Raw genomic sequence first — 24038 nt, 5'->3', positions numbered from 1 at the left:
CTCTCTCCTCATAGTCGCGTGGATTTTTCTCCGGGTCCTCCGGTTTTTCCCTCCGCATTTAGAATAGACATCACGCGTTTCGAGTATTTGGCTGCTATACATTTGCACGTGATAAGCCACTTTGTTGAGCGATTATTTGTGGTCAGGTAAATTCCTAAAAATAGCTATATAGCTTGGTGGGGCTTTACCTGGTTTCATAAAATAAACATTTGTTTAGTTTATTAGCTTAGTTTTATTACTGCGGATGTAATTAATCGTAAAGAAAATACACACCGCCTGCTTCTTCATTGTCTGTTAAAGATCCTGTGAAGTCTTTCACAAGAGTGGTTGGGCCACTGTCTGGTCCAACTTTTCCCGATGGTCCAAATTTGCCAAAACACATTCCTGCGGAGGGAGCTGGTAGGAACGTTGGGTTGCTCGGTCAATGGCCAGGGTCAACGGTGGCGTGGTGTATTCCGCAAATATGCCCGACTGTGAGGGCGGGCACAAGCCGGCGTGAGTAGGTTACACGTTGAGTTTTATAAGGGCACCACGGGGTGACCAGCCCCTCCCCACCCAGCCCCACCCCTCCCACCCCCACCCAGCCCCACCCTCCCCTCCCCACCCAGCCCCTCCCCACCCAGCCCCTCCCCACCCTCCCCTCCCCACCCAGCCCCTCCCCACCCAGCCCCTCCCTTCACGACGGACGGACGGACACAATAATCCCTTGTGGGCTGGTGTAACCAGGTGGTTCCTACCAGTGTTATCGTTATTTTGACCCTTTGTCATTCCACTGCTGGATGAACGCCCCCTCCCCGGGGCTACGGGGTTGAGTTGCCCTACTTCACCATGCTGGCCAGTACTGGTTGAAGGGAAGGGCACACGACCGGTTTTGACATAATCACTCACTACTGATGTCAGCTGTAATCAATAACACAGAGCGCTTACCACTGTGCCACCGCTCCCCACCCGCTCTTGTTATTGCGATCATAATAGAATAGGCTATATCCATGGCTCTAGCAGAAGAGACCTTAGACTTCAGTGGAATCTCTCGCAGAAGAAAGCATGTATTGCTTACTAGCGGGAAGTACCCGGCGTTGCCCGGGCGAAACAGACAGACACATCGACTTACACACAGACATCGACCCACACACATAGAAACACATCGACTTACACGCACACACTGTATTGCTTATGGGGGGTCGATAAGTCTCAGCACTGACCCCGCAGCAGTCTCTTAACAACACCAACAAAGCACTCAACACATGAGTCAAAGGTTATCTGTGGCTTAAAAAGAAAAAAAACTATTTTAAATAAGTGACTTTTTGGCCAATGGTCCTTCTGCATAGCACACAAAGTAACCGTCTGTAGCAGTGGTTCGTAACCTCTGGTGCATCCACCCCCTGGGGTGGTGGGGGGGGTGAGAGACATGGCCAGACCTTTTTTTTAAAGGTAAATCATCGAAACACAAATTAAGCACGGGCATTTAAGTACAACAACGACTTTGTTTCATCAAACCCGACGTATTTACTGGCTGTATTTCTTCCTGCATCAGCAGTCCGCCAGCTGTATTTTTCACCTGAAGACGATTGCTCGTGTTGCGATCAAAACGTCGTGATTTTTTATTATTATTATTTTTTCTATCTCCGTGACTTTACCGAAAGACCCCAAAGAGTGTGAATTTCTTGCAGTCACGAAAGCTTTAAGTCAGGATTATACATTTGTTTAACGATTGAGAGTCCAAGGGGTGCAAGGCTGCAGTGAAGGGTTAGAACCACTGTTCTACGTGGTCTACACCCCTAACAGTTCCTTAACAACAAACACTCAACACATGAGTTTAAAAATACAATGTGTGGTCTGAAAAAAAATTAAACGGGTGACGTTTCGGGCAACGGGCCTTATTCACGGCCAAGGCCGTAGCCATGGAGCCAACATTGGAGGGGACAAAATCTTCCAGGGGGTCTAGGGGTCCCCCCCCCAGAAAAAAATATCTAAATTTGATAACTTATTTCCTGCCATTTACTGTCTAAAATCCAGATATTGTGGCCAAGGTTCAGCAAATTGTTGTTTATATTTACATAGCATTGCAATTCTTATTTTTTAAATTTTGTTTATAGCAATATATGGGGGGGGGGGGGTATTTTGAGCATATTTTAATATTGGGGGGGGGGGGTGTGCCCCCGTCTGCGTGGTCGACACGGTGCGGTGAACGGACGTGTTGGTTGACACGTTCCTCCTCTTTGAATGGTGCAACGCGTTCGTTCGACGAGGCCACGTGGCCTGGAAATTCCCGTCTGGGGGATTTCCACTTTGCAGGTTTCTCTCGGTGATAGTGCCACTGCTACCATCTGTTTCCGCAAACACCCAACTTGTAACCAAAGCCAACAGCTGCTGCTGCTGCACAAGCGTCGACGATGTGACAGTAAGTCTAGTTTTATTTCTTCCAAATTCATATGAAGTACTGTGTGTTTATACACACACACACACACGGGGTGATCCGTTTATAGATAACCCACTGGTTTCGCATATTCGTCTCAAGGGGTGATTGCAGTTATGCATCGGTCTAACTTTATTGTTAAAACTGTTTACTAAGTTGTAGGCGACTATTGAGATGTAGAGGCTTTTGAATGCATTAGGCTTTTTTTTTACAGATACATCCACCATATATTTCGATTTAAAGCGATCGTGACTGCAGGGATTCATCTTCTTGGTTCTTTCGGTAAAGTCACGTAGAATGGAAATAATAAAATAATAAAAATAAAACATAAAATATTTTATTATGTTTTATTATGTTTATTATGTTTTATTTTTATTATTTTATTATTTCCATTCTAAGTGACTTTACCGAAAGAACCAAGAAGATGAATCCACCATATACTTTTATTTAGTAGCGTATCTATAATTAGATCAGCATGTGGAATACAAGGGTATTGATAACGCGTTTTGTAGATTCTAGTGCCGTAACAGTGAATTGTATAGTATATCTGAATGATAATTATTAATTGTGATAGCAAGTTTGATATTGTTATACACGATTGTGCTGAACGAAAAGAAATACATGTGTATTAAATTTCGATTTAAAGCTTTCGTGACTGCAGGGATTCATCGTCTTGGTTGTTTCGGTAAAGTCACGTAGAATGGAAATAATAAAAAAAATATATTTCCATTCTACATGTGTATTGTATGATCTATGTTTGTATGCATGTCCGTACAAGACAACGTAGCTTACATGATCTGAACGTGAAATGCGTTCGTGGTAAAATAACATTTAAATCGTGTTCGTATGTTGAACTTCTTTCGCACCGTACGTAGCAAACTACAGGTGCGACAACACTTAATTTGTTTTCCATTAAGCAAGTGTTTGAACTAGGAGCGATCGATAACACTCATAGACCTACAATTGTTTACAACTCTGCGAATAAGATATTTGCATGATGCAATGCTATTGTGAGTGTATATTTTACATTACGCATAACCCGTCCGATGTAACATTTTCTTCCAACAATCCTATCAAGGAGCGTCTCGCTATTACAGGCCAAGCAGCATTTTTCGCGTTCCCTACACAGACGTTTTGTTTTGATTTAAAGCTTTCGTGACTGCAGGGATTCATATTCTTGGTTCTTTCGGTAAAGTCACGTAGAAGGGAAATAATAAAATAATATAAATATAAAACAATAAAAAATTTCACGACGTTTCGACTGCAACACAAGCAATCATCATCAGGTGTGATGATGATATTTCCCTTCTACGTGACTTTACCGAAAGAACCAAGAATATAGACGTTTTGTTGTTGTTGTTTTTGAGCTGATTGCTGTTTGTTTCGCTTGGGGTCACCTTCGATCCGACCAGGTCACGCTTGAAAATGCCACCGTACGGACTGCCGCCGGTCTCATGAGTTCTCACCCTGGGTTAAACTAAATAAACTTGAAACTAACCTTCTTACAAGATATTGTTTTCTTTTTCAATCTTACATCGTTATCGGTCGCACTTGAATATTTGATGAATCGATGTTAAGTTGTTTTGATTATGGAAAGTTACAACTTCCAAAGTTTTTATTTTGTTTTAAATCTCAAAGCTCTTTTCACATCTGTCGAGGCTAATCACAGAGTCGCAACTAAAGGTGGGGACAGGTCCACTGCTGTCCGCATCCAGCAGTGGATATATCATGGCAATATAATGATCGCGTCTGTTGTCTACCGGCCGAATGGCCCTTGAAAAACAGCTTCTTAGCTGGGCTTTAATTGGGTAAAAGGAACCTCTGATGATGATGATGATTCTGATGCACAACTCCCAGAACAAATTAAACTATTTGGTCTTCATGGGTTGCCTGTGGCAATGCTAATGCTCAGCTTTTCCTCTGTCTATAATTACCGTATTCTCTGTCTTAATTACCATATTGTCCAGAATACAGTATAATAAGACGCATACGTTCCCCAGTAATTGAAGTCAAAGGTTTAGAATCGCGTCAGTTGTATGTGACCAGATTTGGACTGTATATGCTTACTGACCGCGGTCACACGTTTTGACCGCATCGTTACATTTTCCTGCATGTGTTTGAGACAAATGTTAAAATGCAATAACGCCTCGAGGCTTACTACAGTTACATTTTTATTTAAATAAATATGCTAAATTCCTCTTGATATGCAAATTCCTTTGTCAAGGCGCCCAGCTTATATATATGCTCCAAGCTCGTGTGCTGTTTCATTCAGACTCTGTCGCCTCGACGGACCTGGTTTTCACCTGAGGACGGCTGCTTGCGTTGTGGCCGAAACGTCGTGAGAATAATTTTATTATGTTTTATTTTTATTATTTTATTACTTCCCTTCTACGTGACTTTACCGAAAGAACCAAGAAGAGGCTTACTACAGTTGTGCGCGTTCTACGCGTTCCCCCTTCCACGTCGTTTCGCAAATACGTCGTCGCTTTATGAACACCGCCACCCGATTTGCGTTGCTTCAACCCCACACTCACGTCGCTGACAGCATCGTGCCTCCCTTGTCTCGTTATCCGTCGCCTCTCAGCCTTCGCCTCCACCTACCGCGTCAGTCGCGTCTTTGATTGACGTCGTTTCGATGTTCGTCGTCGCACCTTTCAGGAACGCATCCCCGACGTAAACCGGGTCGTTGCTGTACCATGAACAGTGGCTCATACTGGTAGGAACCTCCTGGTTACACCAGCCCACAGGGGTGTAATTGTGTCCGTCCGTCGTGCATCCAAAAATGGGAGGGGTGGGGCTGGGTGGAGAGGGGAGGGTGGGGAGGGGCTGGGTGGGGAGGGGCTGGGTGGGGAGGGTGGGGAGGGGCTGGGTGGGGAGGGTGGGGCTGGGTGGGGAGGGGCTGGTCACCCCGTGGTGCCCTTATAAAACTCAACGTTTAACCTACTCACGCCGGCTTGTGCCCGCCCTCACAGTCGGGCATATTTGCGGAATACACCACGCCGCCGTTAACCCTGGCCATTGACCGAGCAACCCAACGTTCCTACCAGCTCCCTCCGCAGGAATGTGTGTTTTGCGACGATTTATCTTGTGGCCATCGCTGTTAAAATGACAGTGAAGAGCAGCTGATGGTTATGGTCGGTATGCATTGAAACAAACGCACGTTTATTGAAATGTTATTCTGAATTTTGTACAAAAAAATTAATAACATGCATTCGATAAGATATTGGCGCTCGGAATGCATCGCTACGGAGGGATACTGCTGCATCTAAGCTGGACCCAAAGAGTGACCAAAGTATAAGTAAGGAAAAGGTTTCACGTAGAAGAAGACGACGACCAGCTGATGATGATGATGGAGGCAGCGACGAGAAGGAAACTTGCCCGATGTGGGCACGCATATGTGGGATAGACAACAACCGGAAAATTAAAAGTGCGGTGTTCGGAAAAATGAAGGAACGGGAAAGAGGGGAAGACCTCGCGGAAGATTGGCTTGACGATAACTTGGGAAGAGATCGGTGCCCGGACAAGACGCGGCCACTACTTGAGCCACAGTGGCACAGGACAGAGAAACGTGGAAATAAATTACGAAATGTGCAGTGGACACCTACGGGATATCTGCCCATGGAACGTGATGATGATGTTGACGATTAAAACACGTTTTTTATTGAAAAGTTATTCGTATTTTTACAAGTATACATCAATATATATATAAAAAAGGGTAATTTGTGAATATGTGTGTCTGTTCAAAATATTTAGCATACTTCCCGACATTCAACAAACTTGAAATTTGGCACGTGGGTACTTTCCAGACTGTACACCATGCAACAAATTATAAAAAATATACTTTTGGATATTTTTTTTGGTGGGGGGGGGGGGCGCAATAATGGATATAGTTTGCACGGCAAGTAAGCTGTGACGTCACATCTGTCATGTCACCCGCATGCGGAAGCGTCACAGAGTGTGCCTGCTGACGTCACGCAGCCCTCCCCAATCCGCGTGTAAAGTGCCAATCAAATGTGTTGCAGGTCTAAGGCGTTCTTCCTATTTCAGTCGTTTACTGCCGTATGCACCCTGAAAGTTGTGTGTGTCTGCAGCAAGCGCGTGAATGTGTACCTATGGACGCGCGCGTGTGCGTGTGTGTGTGGGGGAGCGGTAGTGTAGTGGTTAGCGCGCTGTGCTACGAACCTGGCGACTCCGAGTTTGATTCCCGCTCGCGGCCACCACTGGTGACGATTATTTGAACCGGTCCTGAGCCTCCCCTAGGTCGACTCAGCCTCAAACGAGTAACTGGTGTGGTGTGTGAACATCGCTACTGGGGGGACAAAGGCGGCCTGGCGTGGTGAATCCAAGTCCCGGGCGAAGCCGGGTAGTAAAGCTAGTACAAATAAAAAAAAAATCGAATGATATCTTTTTTGTAGGTACTACCACCTCTTCCAAGACTCATCCTAGCCCAGCAAGCAGGACTGAGAGTTTGAAAATGTCTTGTGATCTACCAACCCTTGCCAACAATATATCTGACCAGCGTGGTGGAGTCCGCCAAAAAGATGCCCTCTGCACGGCACATCTTGAGCAATGCCTCTGGTGGAGACGCTGTCGCACAATACACTCGGACAGCCGACAAAGCAGAGGCACATCGTGCTTGATAATAAACGTACATCAGCAATACCGCTGGTGTGTACTCCTGTGCTGGTGTGCATGCACTCAATAGGGCTTATCCTGGTGTGTATGCACTCAATGGGGCTGAATTACAGAATGCAGGCAATCCTCGGTTTACGTGCTTTCGTGGTTCGCCATTTTTTAATAAACGCGCGCTTTGTATTTGGACCTTTTGTTGACGTACGCGAGGCAATGTTCTGAATAACGTCATTCGCAACGCGACAGATGCCACCCCTAGCCTGGCACCGCGACCCAATGGCATTTCCACAGTGCCGGATTATCCAATTTATCCCAGTAGCAAAAGTAGATACAGATGCTACGGGCACCGCACTTTCAAGGGCCCCGCGCAAAATGCTTTCAAGCTATCAATTTTGTACTCATTGGTTCTTTCTGCACTTGCTCTATTACTATAGTACTATACCGTCTTAAACGTATATGAACGACCGGGTGTTTAAGGTTAACGATTTGTCGTATTATCTGGCTGTATAGCAAACAAAAAAAATACAATTACTTTACTATGCAAGTAAAAAATGTGTGTTTTAATATTTACGTGTTTTTTTATATTTAGGGCCCCTTTATAACATATGCTACAGGCCCCGCACTAGTTTAATCCGGCACTGCGTTGCCTGCAGCCGCCAGTGAAGGTACAATAACCGGTGTGCACATAGCCTGGCACAAGCGCCATGTGACGTCACCGCCACTTATCGCTCTCGTCGATCCGTTGGCTTGCGATGCATGGATCGAGTGATCCCACCGGGATTCGGATTAAATTACAGCGCCTTCCGCCATCAGTGGCGTGAGCACGCAATCTCAGGGCTGCACCTTTAACCGTTTGTGAATTAATACCTATACAAGCCTAGCTTTCAAAGACGATGAAAATGTATTTTATTCGGTGGGAATTATCCAAGGTCTTGCAAATGAACGCGCGCATCAACAATGAAAAAGCATACGTTGCGAAGATGCAAAAACTGTCTCTTCACTTTTGTTGACATATTTGACGTGGAAGGAACAAGCGAGCGTCCAGCCAACCATTTCATCCGAAAGCGATGAGCTCAGCCAGTTTTGCAGGAGGCAGGGATGCGGGATACGCTGCATCTCGCAAGACCGTTGGCGACGGGGACAACTTGGTGAAGACTTCATCCAGCAGTGGATAGGTCATTGCCGACGTTTCGCGACGATAATGATGAACAAAGTTTGGCTTAAGTCGAGTCGGTGACACCTGGGTTCATTTCCCTATCCTCAGCCTAAAATACGTACCCGAAACGGTTTTTAAACGTCAGTATCGGGGAGACAAACGCGGCTGGGCATGGTGCAGGTCACACCACCCACCCACCCGTGCCGTTTGTCGCTAACAACAGATGCCTCCAAACAGTCTTTTAAAGGTTACTATGGTGGGAGGGTGGGTGGGGATCTTTGCCCATTGAACGTAAATTGCAACGTTGTTAGCAGTGGCACGCCACGGTGAATGGGCGTTGAGTCAAGAGTATGATACAAGGCGTTAATTATAATATATATTCAAATATGCTCAAAATGTCCCCCCCAATATATTGCTGTGAAAAAATATCATTTCTATGCTATGTAAATAAAAACAACAATTTGATCAACCTTGGCCACAATATCTGGACTTGTCTTCATATAAATCAATGCATAGATTCCTGTTCATATGATTGTGGTTATGGTTGTACTTTATTCATCTCTAATTTCTGCCATTACATACAATGAAACAAGAAATGGTAAAAAAGTAAAAACAGAGCAATGTAATACAACATACACTATTAGACATTATTGTAAAAAAAAAAGTCCATCCCATGTGTTCGTGAATTTTTTAATATTTTAGGCAGGAAATTAGTTTTGAAATGTAGATATTTTTCTGGGTTGGGACCCCCAGACACCCTGGAAGATTTGGTCCCCTCCAATGTTGACTCCATTGCTATGGCCTTGGTGCGATAAATAAAGTATGGACACTTAGAAAGGGAAGAGAGAAGAGAAAGAATGGGAAATAAGAGAACGGAGAAACAGGAACAAAGGGAACATAACGCAGTGTTCATCAAACGATCTCTTGTATCGTACATAAATGCAGATTATACAATTAATTCACGAAACGCGATGGTTTTGCGCTCTGCATTGCTCTGCACAAACTCTCTTTCTGTTGTGATGGGTTTATAATAGATCCCGCAAATGACGATACAATCCCATCGTAACAGAAATATAGAAAAAAAAACAAGAAATTTCGAATATTAAAATCCCTATTGTTATGGGTTTACTTGCCATGTGCAGATTGGAATCGTGTAGATGTTACATTCGGATTGTTGAGCCGTGATCCCGCAACACAAAGTCCGCTCTTGTGCAGCTGCTCGTTGGATGATTGCATCTCGGGATCGCGAAACGCCGGCGGACGGCCGTGGCCTTCGTCCAGCAGTGGATTGATCATGGCTGATGATGATGATCCGGCGTACGTGTTCAGAATGAGATCAAAATTCTGAATAACAAGCACACGAGGCTTTGCATTTCCACCGTAATTTTCTGCAAAAGCAATAACCGTGATTATGTACCTGTACATCCACTGCTAGGTTTAGGGCGTGTCCCAGAGGTCGCAAACGGGTTTTGATTCCTTACCCGTACCCGGCCGCACCAGGGTCGCAAACGGGTACCCTACCCGTACCCAGCCAGGTACGGGTAGGGTACGGGTATCGGGTACCTGATTGCGACCTCTGGGATGAAGCCATGTTGCAGGCGCGGGTGGGCTGATTCTAGGAACTTGAATTGTGAGAAGAGACAAGACGTTGGGAAATAAGTGACAAACAGTTACTCACCAGTGACTCACGGCCTACCCGTACCCGGCCGCACCAGGGTCGCAAACGGGTACCCGTAGCCGGGTATCGGGTAGGGTATGGGTATCGGGTACCCGGTTGCGACCTGGCATGTCCACGCGGTGACCATACTTCACCTCGCTGGATAGCCACTGCGGGTTGGTGAAGGTGGGGGGTGCACGAATGTGGCAACATTGAATACTAAACTCAAAAAAAAACCCTTTTTATTTGACCAGATAAGGCCCACTGAGCGATATGGTTATTTTTGTTCCAGAAGCGACGTCATAACAAATAATAGCTCAACAAAGTGGGCTTATCGTCACGTGAAAAATTGTAACAGCCAAATACTCTAAAACGCGTGATGTTGATTCTAAATGTGCAGGGGGAAAAACCGGAGGACCCGGAGAAAAATCCACGGGACCACGGAGAGAGAGAGAGAGACAACGCAAACTCAAAATATACAGCAGCAGCAGGCGCCGGTCGGGATAAAACCCACGACCTCCTGTATACCTGGCGAGGTAGTTAACATCTCCTAGCCACCATGGCGCCCCATACAGAACCACAGTGGATGCTTCTCCACTGCCCTTTGCTGCTGATCACGAAACTCTGTAGCTGTCTGACAACCTTGTAGTGCTATGGGGGGTGGGAGGGCGGTAGTGTAGCAGTTAGCGCAGCAGTTAGCGCGCTTCACTACGAACCCGCCGTGCCGAGTTCGATTCCAGCTCACGGCGACCAACACCAATGACGATTTATCTGAACCGGTCTGGGGCATCCCCTAGGTCGACTCAGCCTTAAATGAGTACCTGGTGCGGTGTGCGTAAATTTCGCAACTAAGGAGACAAAGGCGGTCGGGCGTAGTGCTGGCCACCCATCCCCTCGTGTGCCATCCTGGCTTTCATCAGTGCTACTCGCTCACAGCACTTGCCGCAAAAGTCTGTTAAGGCTATAACGGGGGTATATTTGTAGTGCTATGAAGAAGGGCTATTACCCAAAACGTCACATTTATTTTATTTTAAGGCCACGGTGTTACTGACGAATGCGTTGGGTTTGTGAAGTACGTTTGCTCAAGTCTGCTTAACTTCCCATTACCGGGTGCTTTGGTTATACAAATTAAGATGTTTTTTTCGTGCGTGAAAATATTCGGAATTATATTCAAATTGCAATGCATATCATAACACTAAAACACATCGTGTGGCATGCGGAGGCGGCCAATTGGGGTGTTGTTTTAATAAAAAAAAAAGGAGAATGTCAGTTCACCCACCCTATTTAAAGGCCTCGACTCACGCTCATTAGCACCCCCTAGGGAACCTCTGTGACGATCAAAGGTCTCGTGATTGTGGCTGTCGAAAAGTCCCGGAGGAAGCAGCATCTTCTTGTTCAGAGATATTTGCTTGCGAGACATTGTCGGGTCTTCTTTTTTTAGAAGGCACATAATCAAAATACAAATTAAGCACGCGTGTATTTTTCAAAAAATATATAACGATTGAGAACCAAAGGGCTGCAAGGCTGCAGTAAAGGTTTAAGAAACACTGGTATAGATATGAAGGAAACGTGTTCGATTAGTGACCGGGAGCTGGCCTCCCTGATCTAGATCGGCTTTAGGGCCATACCCTATGGGAGGCGCGTTACTTGGTTCACAATCATGGGAAAAGTTGGTCTTCGCTTTTTTTGTCCATTTACAAGGTTAGACTCGACTTCACAGTATATAGTATTTCTAGATTTGAAGCTTTCGTGACTGCAAGGATTCATACTCTTAGGGTTTTTTTTCTGTAAAGTCACGTAGGTAAAAATAAATAGTAAAAAAAAAGTCGTGATTTATAATTTCATTTCTGTTATTATTTCTATTATTTCATTTTTACTATTTCTTTTTACCTACGTGACTTTACCGAAAAAAAACCTAAGAGTACAGTATATAGTACTGTATTCGTAACAGTATTGATCTCTCTAGCGCAGTGGTTCTCAGTGTGGTCTCTTTCACAGTGGTTCTCAGAGTGTGATCTTTCTACCACAGTGGTTCTCAGAGTGTGATCTTTCTACCACAGTGGTTCTCAGAGTGTGGTCTCTCTACCACAGTGGTTCTCAGAGTGTGGTCTCTCTACCACAGTGGTTCTCAGAGTGTGGTCTCTCTACCACAGTGGTTCTCAGAGTGAGGTCTCTCTACCACAGTGGTTCTCAGAGTGTGGTCTCTCTACCACAGTGGTTCTCAGAGTGTGGTCTCTCTACCACAGTGGTTCTCAGAGTGAGGTCTCTCTACCACAGTGGTTCTCAGAGTGAGGTCTCTCTACCACAGTGGTTCTCAGAGTGTGGTCTCTCTACCACAGTGGTTCTCAGAGTGAGGTCTCTCTACCACAGTGGTTCTCAGAGTGAGGTCTCTCTACCACAGTGGTTCTCAGAGTGTGGTCTCTCTACCACAGTGGTTCTCAGAGTGAGGTCTCTCTACCACAGTGGTTCTCAGAGTGTGGTCTCTCTACCACAGTGGTTCTCAGAGTGAGGTCTCTCTAGCTGAGTGGTTCTCAGAGTCAGGTCTCTCTACCACAGTGGTTCTCAGAGTGTGGTCTCTCTACCACAGTGGTTCTCAGAGTCAGGTCTCTTCCACAGTGGTTCTCAATGTGGTCTCTCTACCACAGTGGTTCTCAGAGTCAGGTCTCTCTAGCTTAGTGGTTCTCGGAGTGTGGTCTCTCTACCACAGTGGTTCTCAGAGTGTGGTCTCTCTACCACAGTGGTTCTCAGAGTGAGGTCTCTCTACCACAGTGGTTCTCAGAGTGAGGTCTCTCTAGCTTAGTGGTTCTCGGAGTGTGGTCCCCAGACCACCAGTGGGCCATGACGGGCCTTCAGGTTGCCCGCGGGATTATGATGCAAATGCAGGTTGATGACCTTTTGTTTAGGACATTAATATTTTCCTCGTGATATTTAACTTACAAAAATGAAGTTAGGTAAACTACCCCGATTAAATTACCATAACCCTAAAATCTAAATGTCACCCTTAAAAAGAAATTAGCTGCGTAAAAAAAAACAATTTTCCGATAACATGAATCATTTTAGTACGAGTGGCATTTCGAGGGAGAAGTGAATGCGTTTGTCACCAGGGGTGGTGGGCTTCTGGGTGGTCGTGGAAAAGTTTGCATCGGCTCGGCTGAGTGGTCCGCGGTCCAAAGCACTTTGAGAAACACCGCTGACTCTTCTGGCCAAGTGTTCTTCACTCACATTGAGGGGGGGGGGGGCACTGTGGCCAATAAGACACCATCAGTGTGAGGGCCGTCAAACCATTTGAAACCATTGGGGGTTTGGCAGCAGCAGCACGATCATGATGATGGGGGGTTTAACACCGTCGGCTTTCGCGACCAATATCATCCATAATAGAGGTTTGTTTTGGGTTACATCGCGTAAATGTATAAATGTGTCGTTAAACCCGCCACCACCCGACACAGCCAACCAGTTAGGTTTGTCGCGTAAACAGAACGTGCAATTCAAGATTTGAAGTTTTCGTGACTGCAAGGATCCATACTCTTTGGTTCTTTCGGTAAAGTCACGTAGATGAAAAAATACAAATAATAAAATGAAAATAACTCAATTAAATCACGACGTTTCGGAGGCAACACAAGCTTCCGTCATCATGTGGAACAGCCACAGCAAAATTACCTATTCACTACAGTAATTTTGCTCTGGCTGTTCCACCTGATGACGGAAGCTTGTGTTGCCTCCGAAACGTCGTGATTTAATTGAGTTATTTTCATTTTTTTTTCATCTACGTGACTTTACCGAAAGAACCAAAGAGAACGTGCAATAACAGGCACGGCTACTTTAGGGCACACAATCGACAGGAGGTACACGAACAATGGGCTTGCATAATGCGCATGGATAATGTCCATTAATCTATATATATAAAAGGGACATTTGTGAATGTGTGTGTCTGTTCGAAATGTTTAGCATACTTCCCGACATGCAACAAACTTGAAATTTGGCATGTGGGTACTTTCCAGACTGTACACCATGCAAAAGTATAAAAATAGACTTTTTTTGGTTGGGGGGGGGGGGGGTCGCAATAATAGATATAATATATTGCACGGCAAGTGAGCGGTGATGTCACATCTGTGATGTCACCTGCATGCGGTAGCGTCATGCAGTGTGCCTGATGACGTCACCCCCCCACCCACCACGTAGGCCATGTATTAATCCAAGACGAGAATCCACGTCTCGGGCGAAGCCGGGTAGTCAAGCTAGTTATATAAATACCCCCAAACACCGATGGATATACCCATTGTCATTGATATGCGTTCATTAATAACATCAACCCCTCTATTTAAGGAACGAAACAGGAGGATTTCTCCACAATCTGGCTGTCCGCCTGATGAAGCTAGTTGTAATTATTGGCGAAACGTCGTACTCAGATTGCTGATGTTGTGGCTTTGCTCTCCAACACACCGGTGTGCTATATTAGTGACGAATTGGCATGTTCTGTTTACGTGACAACCCTTACTTGTTGGCTGTGTCGGGTGGTGGCGGGTTTAACGACACATACATTTACGCGATCTAACCCAAGCAAACCTGTATTTAGGATGATTCGGGGGCGGTTGGTGTTTTCACCATTTGCGAATAGTCGGGGGTCCGAACGTCAGGGGCCGCACGAAAGGCCACCAGGGGTCGTGCCAGTGGCTCCTTGCAATGAAGAACGCCGACGCGTCTCGCCCGTCCAGACCACCACGAGAGCTCACGGCGGTCACTCGACCCCCTCGTCGTCTACGCGCATAATCCGTGCCACTGCATGCTGACACGGCGGCGTGTGTCTATCGCATGCAGCTAACGACGGTGTGGAACGCATTTGTGTAAATGATGCCCTGGTTAAATGAACCCCGAAATGGGTATTTGACAACGCAATCGGGTTGACTATAACGCAACATGATAATTGGTTTTTTACCCTTCTATCTGCCAACAAAACTGACACCTTTTTTTTAACAAGGAGTCATGTTTGCATAGACCACAATACCTGCAGTCATAATGCAAAAAAAAACATAACTCTGATAGTTAGTGAGAGACTACCCGTGCGTTGCTGCTCAGCCCCGTGCACACGCTAAAGATAGCGGTGTGAATAACCCCGTGCGTATCTACCGTCGCTCACCACGTGCACACGTTAATAAGTATAACCCGTAAAAACAAAGTTTTTCACTCTAAATCCTTTATATGCGTGGCGGCTAGAGTCCTCTCGTCCTCTGGCTTGAGATGGCTGCCACCTATGAGTCAGATGATTGCATTGCACCATTAAGCAATTGGTAATTAAATAGAATATTTTTGTCCTAAAAAGTGTAAAATTTTGGAAAAAAAATTTCACGAACATTAATTGTCACGCACAACGAGTCTGGGTGCAAAATGTCAGCTCGATTGGATCACGGGAAGTGGGTTAAAAAACGACCGAAAGATTTGCACGGTCCTAAGCAAGCAAGCGAACTTAATATAAAGGATTTAAAAATAGCGTCGGCCGGGTACGAACTCAACACACGGGCGCAACGACGGGGGAACACCGGCCGGATGCGTGCCTGATACTAAATATCCCGGAGCCCGAAGCCGAAATCAGTGGGAAACTAACCTGTTCCACGGATTTAAACCCAATCTATCCAATATATCCCGCCTATTCAGACTTATCCTCTCGAGGAATTCTCACGCTGTTCTCCACCTCTCTCTCGTGCTCACGGTTCGATTCGTACGGAGTTCCTGCGGGCCAGTCCTCGCTGCACTGCGACTCGTCACACGGACGTTCGGGTGGCTGGAGAGTCGACCGATCGCTGACTTGTGCTGGACACGAACTCAACTATCTCTCCCTACCCTCGACTTTTATTGTCCTCTACATCAAAGAAAACCTGTCGCTGATCCGATGGCCTTCCCGGCCAATCAGATTGCCCGCCTGCCGGGTCCCAGCTTTCGCATCGGTGCTCTTAGCACCGTCCGCGTCCCGGTTTCCATATGAAAGGGACTGCCGCTGGGCTACTGCTTTGGCACACAAGCACATTTGTCCTGCCAATCAGACGCTTACCCTTGTATCCCGCCGTTCGTGGCTCCACCCCCTACCTGCTTGCTAACCCGTCTGTGTTGTGTGTCTTAACCGCGGTGGCTGAGTAGCCTCGTTGTGACCGTGTAATTTCACGTCAATTCACGGCGCCGCAGTGCCATTTAACCTCGGGGAAGCCTCGGCCAATTCCCTGGCCCCAGGAAACCGTGGAGAAGGTTCCCCACGAGGAGGGCTCCTGGGTGAAAACCTGTAGGCCAGGTGACTTTCCCACGAGGCCCTATGTGGGGGGGGGGGGGGGGTGTGTCCATGTGGGGGGTGGTGAGGGAAGAGCAGCGTCGGCCAAGCTGCTTGGTGGTGGTGGGATCGCAGGTGGGGCATCGGCAGAGCGGCTTCGCCGCTGTAGCATCACATACGCCTTTAAAACTGAAAACTACTTACCTGCAGTATCTCTATTTAAATACACTGTCGAAAAAATAATTTACACCCCTCTGTCAATCATCGTGTTTCTCAGTGTGGATTTGTGAACACAATTTGTAAACAGTACATAACATAGTACGCGTTTTCAATGCGCTGTTCATATTGTAAACGCGTTTATACCGATGTTACTCTGCAGAGTAGTGGGTCGCCGCTCCTCTTATCCGCATTGATACGAGCGGTATGTGGGGACTATGGCTTAACCGCAAAAAAAAAACCTATCCGCACAAATGCATACGGGAGAAGTATTTTATCAAACAGGAGGAATTAAGGGTGCAACGCATCTCATCTGTTAAATATCTGCAGGTTAATAAGATTGTCATCGATTGATCCTGGCTGCAGACATTGGTAGGTCACAAATAATAATGAAGATAAGAGAGCAGTTCCACTGTATTATGCATCCCGTGATGACAAATAAAGGACTCGAGTCGTGTAGGCAGTTTGAGCAGCTTTGGATAAGACTTGTTCTGATCCTGCCCATACCCGAGCATGGAGTGAATTCGCTTGTTCGGCTCCTCTGCGCGTTCGTCCTCGCTGCTGCGCTTGGACATGACGTGACAACAGAATGATCCGTGCCAGGTGGGGGAGGGTGAGGGGGGAGGGGGAGGGTGAGGGGGGAGGGTGAGGGGGGAGGGTGAGGGGGGAGGGTGAGGGGGGGGGGTGAGGGGGAGGGTGAGGGGGGGAGGGTGAGGGGGGAGGGTTAGGGGGGAGGGTTAGGGGGGAGGGTAAGGGGGGAGGATTAGGGGGGAGGGTGAGGGGGGAGGGTGAGGGGGGAGGGTGAGGGGGGGAGGGTGAGGGGGGAGGGTGAGGGGGAGGGTGTGGGGGGGGTGTGGGGGGAGGGTGTGGGGGGGAGGGTCTGGGGGGGAAGGTGTGGGGGGGAGGGTGAGGGGGGAGGGTTAGGGGGGAGGGTGAGGGGGGAGGGTTAGGGGGGAGGGTGAGGGGGGAGGGTGAGGGGGGAGGTTGAAGGGGGAGGGTTAGGGGGGAGGGTGAGGGGGGAGGGTTAGGGGGGAGGGTGTGGGGGGGAGGGTGAGGGGGGGAGGGTGAGGGGGGGAGGGTGAGGGGGGAGGGTGAGGGGGGAGGGTGTGGGGGGGAGGGTGAGGGGGGAGGATGGGGAGGGGGAGGGTGAGGGGGGAAGGTTGAGGGGGGAGGGTGAGGGGGGAGGGGGAGGGGGGGAGGGGGAGGGGGGGAGGGTGAGGGGGGGAGGGTGAGGGGGGAGGGTTAGGGGGGTGAGGGGGAGGGTTAGGGGGGAGGGTGTGGGGGGAGGGTGTGGGGGCAGGGTGAGGGGGGAGGGTTAGGGGGGAGGGTGTGGGGGGAGGGTGTGGGGGGGAGGGTGTGGGGGGGAGGATGGGGGGAGTGAGGGGGGAAGGTTGCGGGGGGAGGGTGAGGGGGGAGGGTGAGGGGGGAGGGGGAGGGGGGAGGGTGAGGGGGAAGGGTGTGGGGGGAGGGTGTGGGGGGGAGGGTGTGGGGGGGAGGATGGGGGGGGTGAGGGGGAAGGTTGCGGGGGGAGGGTGAGGGGGGAGGGTGAGGGGGGAGGGGGAGGGGGGAGGGTGAGGGGGGAGGGGGAGGGGGGAGGGTTAGGGGGGAGGGTGTGGGGGGAGGGTGTGGGGGGGAGGGTGTGGGGGGGAGGATGGGGGGGGTGAGGGGGGAAGGTTGAGGGGGGAGGGTGAGGGGGGAGGGTGAGGGGGGAGGGGGGGAGGGTGAGGGGGGAGGGTGTGGGGGGAGGGTGTGGGGGGGAGGATGGGGGAGGGTGAGGGGGGAGGGTGAGGGGGGAGGGTGAGGGGGGAGGGGGGGAGGGTGAGGGGGGAGGGTGAGGGGGGAGGGGGAGGGGGGGAGGGTGAGGGGGGAAGGTTGAGGGGGGAGGGTGAGGGGGGAGGGTGAGGGGGGAGGGGGAGGGGGGAGGGTGTGGGGGGGAGGGTGATGGGGGGAGGGTGAGGGGGGAGCGGGGGGAGGGTGAGGGGGGAGCGGGGGGAGGGTGAGGGGGGAGGGTGAGGGGGGAGGGTAAGGGGGGAGGGGGAGCGGGGGGAGGGTGAGGGGAGGGTGAGGGGGGAGGGGGTGAGTGTGAGGGGGGGAGGAGGGGTGAGGGGGGGAGGAGGGGTAAGTGGAGGGTGATGTGAGGAGGAGGGGGGTCACCCGCACACGTCACCGGCCGCGTCACGTGGTGGGGGTGGTCGCGGTGACGCTGGGAATTATCCACGCAGCCGAGTTTAGCGAGGGGGGAAGTAGCTGGTTGCGTGCCTCACCCCTCACCCTCACCAGCAGCTTGTGCTGCGCCAGTGCCGTCAACACACAAACATTATGAAGACTTAAAGGCCAAGCAACAACAACAAAGGTACGCTTTATGTCACCACAGTAGGGGAGGCTCGTGTGTTTACCCGTGTGTGTGTGTTTGTGTGATTGTAACGCGGAACTGGAGGCGGCCTGTCCTAGGCCCTGGGTCTCGGACGTCTACACCGCAGTAGTCTGGTCACCCTGTTAACGTTGTGGGTATTTTTTAAACAAAATAACCACAATAATAGCGACTTTACCAGCCCCGCGTCTCGAGTTTTGCCAGTCGTCTTGCTTGGTGGGTTACGTGGCCTAGTGGCGGTTGTGGGTGGTGGTGGGTGGTGTTGTGGGTGGTGGTGGGTGGTGTGGTGGGTGGTGTTGTGGGTGGTGGTGGGTGGTGTGGTGGGTGGTGTGGTGGGTGGTGTTGTGGGTGGTGTTGTGGGTGGTGTGTGGGTGGTGGTGGGTGGTGGTGGGTGGTGTTGTGGGTAGAGGTGGGTGGTGTTGTGGGTGGTGGTGGGTGGTGTTGTGGGTGGTGGTGGGTGGTGTTGTGGGTGGTGGTGGGTGGTGGTGGGTGGTGTTGTGGGTGGTGGTGGGTGGTGTGGTGGGTGGTGGTGGGTGGTGTGGTGGGTGGTGTGGTGGGTGGTGTTGTGGGTGGTGTACAGTTTGTTGACCATACTTCACCACCGCGGTCAGCTGCCACTGAAGGTCGGACGTGGGAGCATAAAACATGCGGCTACAGCAACATGGCAATGCTTGCCCGCAGTGGAATAGTCTCGCCTTAGCTTTCCTCTAGAATGGTCATCGACCAGGACTTGTCTGGGCTGATCGGCTGCAATAAACTCTCGTTGACCTCACCCATGTCGATTGCGAGTACGAATCGGAATTCTAGATTTGAAGCTTTCGTGACTGCAAGGATTCATATTCTTAGGTTTTTTCGGTAAAGTCACCATGTAGGTAAAACATCAAAATTAATAAAAAATAAAACAAAAATCACGACGTTTTGGAGGCAACACACAAGTCTCCGTCATCAGGTGGGACCGTCACAGCCAGATTAGCTGCGTCAAGTGAGGCAATGAATCAAGGGATTACATCTTGAATCATTGCCTCACTTGATGCAGCTAATCTGGCTGTGACGGTCCCACCTGATGACGGAGACTTGTGTTGCCTCCGAAACGTCGTGATTTTTGTTTTATTTTATTTTTATAAATTTTGATGTTTTACCTATGTGACTTTACCGAAAAAAACCTAAGAATACGAATAGGAATCTTTATTTGATCCTTACGGCAATTAAATAGTTTATTTATGGGACACTAGGTTTTTTTTTTCACACGGGGTGTTGCTTAAACTCCACGACTGGGGTAACAATCAATCTGAAATCGGTGATATTCTGCGATGTCGAATTAACGTGGTGCATCGTGTACAGCTCGTCGAGATGAGTCGATTGCCGCATCGCCGACCATCAACAGACTAAGTAATATTTAAATAGAACTTTTAAAAAACACGCTTTAATGAAATGTACCTTGCTAGTAATGGCAGAACTCCACGACTCCAGGAAGTGGCCCCGAGGTTTGCCACAACGTAAGGGGGCCGTGGTGATTTACAGCCAACGTCAGTTGAGTGTGGACAATTAGACCCACAAGCCGAAACATAACTTAAAGAAAATGGTTTTAAAATATGTTTTTAATGATAGAATATAGTAGTGTCATCAGTAAGACATAAGTATACCAAGTTTGCAGTCGATACCACGGTGGGAAGTGGGTTAAAACTGAGCTACAAGATTTGAGGAAACAGCAACAACAGAGTGAGTTAATAAAAAGCGTGTAAAAAGAATGTTTAAAATATATATATATATTTATGATAGAATATAGTATTGTCATCAGTATGACATATGTATACCAAGTTTGTAGTCGATACCAAATTTGGAAGTGGATTAGAACTGAGTTACAAGATTTGAGGATACGACAACAACAACAGAGTGAGTTAATATAAAGCGTGTAAAAATAATGTTTAAAAATATATATATTTTTTTCATGATTGAATATAGTATTTTCATCAGTATGACATAAGTATACAAAGTTTGCAGTCGATACCACATTGATAAGTGGGTTAGAACTGAGTTACAAGATTTGAGGATACGACAACAACAACAGAGTGAGTTAATATAAAGCGTGTAATAATAATGAGTGCATCACGGACATTATGCGAGAGCCGGGTTACCGCCATAAGGTTAATTTATCCCGGAGAAATCTGATGAGCTATGAAGCTCTTAAGCACAGATGTCTTGTACGGGGGGGGGCGGGTCTCGAGTGGTCTGTAATTAAGCGCCCGGTGTGGTGTGTGGTAAACATCAGCCTTGGGGGATTCAAAGGTGTCCGGGCGTGGTTGTGACTCGTGTGCCGTTGCCGGCCTTGTTAGGGTGCTCGCTATCAGCAACAATTGCCCCCACAGTCTGTTAAAGGCTACACAGGGGAACTCAATGCAGCTGTTTGGGTTCGTGTGGTGTGCAACGCACACACTCAGTCGGAGACGAGGTTGTCGCAAGGGGCACCGTCTCTTTATTATCCCGTTCACACCAACTCCTGCCTCCTCACTCTCGACCACGCTGCCGGACATGCCCGGTCTAGACACGACCCTTTCGTGTTTAGGCAGACTACTGCCCGGCCCCGCAATGATCGGGCGAAGGTGGCAGCAACGACGAGGCGAGTCCCCTACCGGCAGCCTGGAGCTCTCGCTCTCCGCTGCTTTTATTCTCCTCGGTGCGGTTTGGCTCCGCCCTGGCCGCGCCTCCTTTCTCGAACCCACCAGAGGGTTCCAGGGGCCCTCCCTGTGAGGTCTTCCGTGACCCTTGCCCCAGTTCCTCCACCCTGCCGGCACACGCACAGTGTATGTCCTCAACGGCGTGTGCGCTAACTCTCCACCGCAGTTGCCGCTGCTGGATAGCAGTCGGCGCTGTGCCACTACACATGTATTGTGCAGGTGGGGAGCGGTAGTGTAGTGATTAGTGCACTTCGCTACCAACCTGGCGACCCGGGTTCGATTTCCGCTCACGGCCAACACCAGTGATGATTATCTGAACTGGTCCTGTGCCTCCCCTAGGTTGACTCGGCCTCAAACGAGTAAGCGGTGCGGTGTGTAGTAAATATTGCCACTGGTGAGACAAAGGCGGCCTGGGCGTGGTGTTGGCCACCCCACCCCGTTGTGTGTCGTGGTGGCCTTCATGGGTGCTCGCTAACAGCACTTGCCCCAACAGTCTGTAACAGGCTATACGGGGGTCTTTGTACTGATATCGAGTGTGTGTGTGTCTTTGCGTTTGCCTAACGAGGCTGTCATGTAAGTAAGTGACAATCCGCAGTTCTTTGCCAATCCACTGCTGGGTGACGGCCTTGGCATGGGCCGCGTGATGGTAATTCAGTCAGAGAGGGCTCGCGCGATTGAAGATTTTTTGTCGGAGGGGACACAGCTGGAGACCACATCGAAGTTAGTGTAAGCCGAGGGTAGTTATTTAGACAAATGAAGTACAGAACCACATTTAGCGTGATGGTATATTTTGTACAGTCGATGGTGACCGGCTGGAGATCATCCACTCTGCTATCCTTGAGAAAATGGTAGAATCCCAGTTGGCTGAAACCTGGATTCGAACCCAAGACACTCAGCGGTGGCAGCTCATTGCTGCGAGTCTAATGGTGCCACCGCATGAGAATAATCCTAAGTCGACACCTTATATCACTGTGACCTTTGTATAAATTGTGTTTCATGCACTTTTAAGTCGGCATAACATTTCCCCGATGAGGAATGGTCCAGTTGTGTTCAGGATGCTGCTGTGCACCCACCGGCACCAGCAGTGGCCGTGAAAGAGAGATGTAGTTAAAATTGCCGGGCACGGGCTCAAAGGCCAAAAATGCTAACAGCACCTTTGAAGTTGCAAGAGATACGAACGAATACTGTTTCTTGAAATGACCCGTGGTTGTTAAGAGGTTTCAAAAAGAGACTATTGGAAGGAATCCAAAGTCTATCATTGCCAAGCAAGCAGAAAGCACGGGGGGAGTGTTTTTGTCCTTCGATACGGTGATTTAAAATGTGATATGGATGAGACCAATCGATCAAGTCGAATAGAAACAGGGACTCCTCTACTTATGAACGAGTTAGGTTGCAGAGGTCTGTTCGTAAGTCGATTTGTTCGTAAGTCCATCTTTACTCCTACCGATTCCAAACATGTACGGCATGTACACTAAACACGGGGAACAGAGATGCCACTGTTCATATTCTGCAGATGTAGATGGCACCACCTCCATCTATTGTGTGCCGGTTTAACTTAGGACTTAGAACAGGCAAGTGTATATACGAACAGGTTTGTTCGTACCTCTGAAAGTTCGGAAGTCGAATGTTCATAAGTAGAGAAGTCCCTGTACAGTCCTTAATATAGGTGGAACTATTTATACGTTAAGTGTTTTCTCCTGCCGGATAGTGTTTTATAAGCAGTTTCCCTCCTTAACCTCCTTCCATTCCTCTTTTAAAGCTCACCTCTTCTCCATTGCCCATTCTCTTCCCTCCCCATTGCCGTATTTGCCCACGTGACAGTCTTGATGTGATTGGCTTTATTTTTCAATTTAAAGCTTTCGTGACTGCAGGGATTCATCTTCTTGGTTCTTTCAGTAAAGTCACGTGACTTTACCGAAAGAACCAAGAAGGTGATTGGCTTTGTCAGATGGTGAGGACGTTCTCGTTAACAAAAATATACCTCTACATAAAACCAAGTAAAACGAATTATGAAGTCATTGCAGTATAGTGGTTGAACACATGTGTGTTATGTATACATATATAAATATAGAGTACTTAAATTTACCTGCGATGTTTCTCTCCATTTAGAATCAACATGCATTTAGAGGTATTTGGCTGCGATCAATTTCCACGTGATAAGCCACTTTGTGGCCAGGTCGCATCTGAAAAAGAGCTACTGTATAAAGCGAGCCTTACCTGGTAAAATATAAATTGTTTAGTTTACATGGAGGAGACAAAATACCCTAGTGGAACAATTTCTCAGCGGTGGTGGAGTATTAAATACTGCGGCAATCTATAACAACTTACTTGAATGTATGTAGGAATTTTTATTCAAATAAGCTGAATTATTTCTCATTCTTTTTAATGGAAAAAACATTTAAATGTCTCAACGGGAAATGATTGTTTCGTCTGGCTGCATGTGCAAGTGGTTTGCGTGGGCTGAGTTCGTTGAAAATGGCAATTTTTTATTCACGTCAATAAACGGTACACTGGCCAGCATTTTAAGGAAATACTCGGATTCTAAGTATGCGATTAAGTTCTGGTTACATTAAATTGATCTGCAAGGTTTTTGTCATGCATTTATGTTGACTCAACCACATGCCTGCCTTTGTGACTCTCGCCCATATGATGCACACTGGAC

General features: G+C 48.2%; 1 protein-coding gene across 3 annotated transcripts in view; it reads left to right on the top strand.

Annotated features, from left to right (window-relative positions):
- The first annotated feature begins 2265 nt into the window (after positions 1–2265).
- TNIP1 (TNFAIP3 interacting protein 1) overlaps positions 2266–24038 on the top strand; it is a 54446-nt gene continuing 32673 nt past the window's right edge. The window contains exon 1 of one of the 3 annotated variants that reach the window (XM_061571119.1): positions 2266–2401. The gene's annotated coding sequence lies outside the window, so the exon portion shown is untranslated. Of the gene's footprint in view, positions 2402–18521; positions 18684–24038 lie in introns of those variants that run through there. The other 2 variants (XM_061571120.1, XM_061571118.1) reach the window with 2 other exon arrangements.

The sequence above is a fragment of the Lethenteron reissneri genome, chromosome 47 (genome assembly GCF_015708825.2).
Source record: "Lethenteron reissneri isolate LAM-NWPU_2019-01 chromosome 47, ASM1570882v1, whole genome shotgun sequence".
NCBI lineage: Eukaryota > Metazoa > Chordata > Hyperoartia > Petromyzontiformes > Petromyzontidae > Lethenteron > Lethenteron reissneri.
Note: the sequence above shows the minus strand (reverse complement) of the source record. Positions and strands in the feature narration are given on the sequence as shown.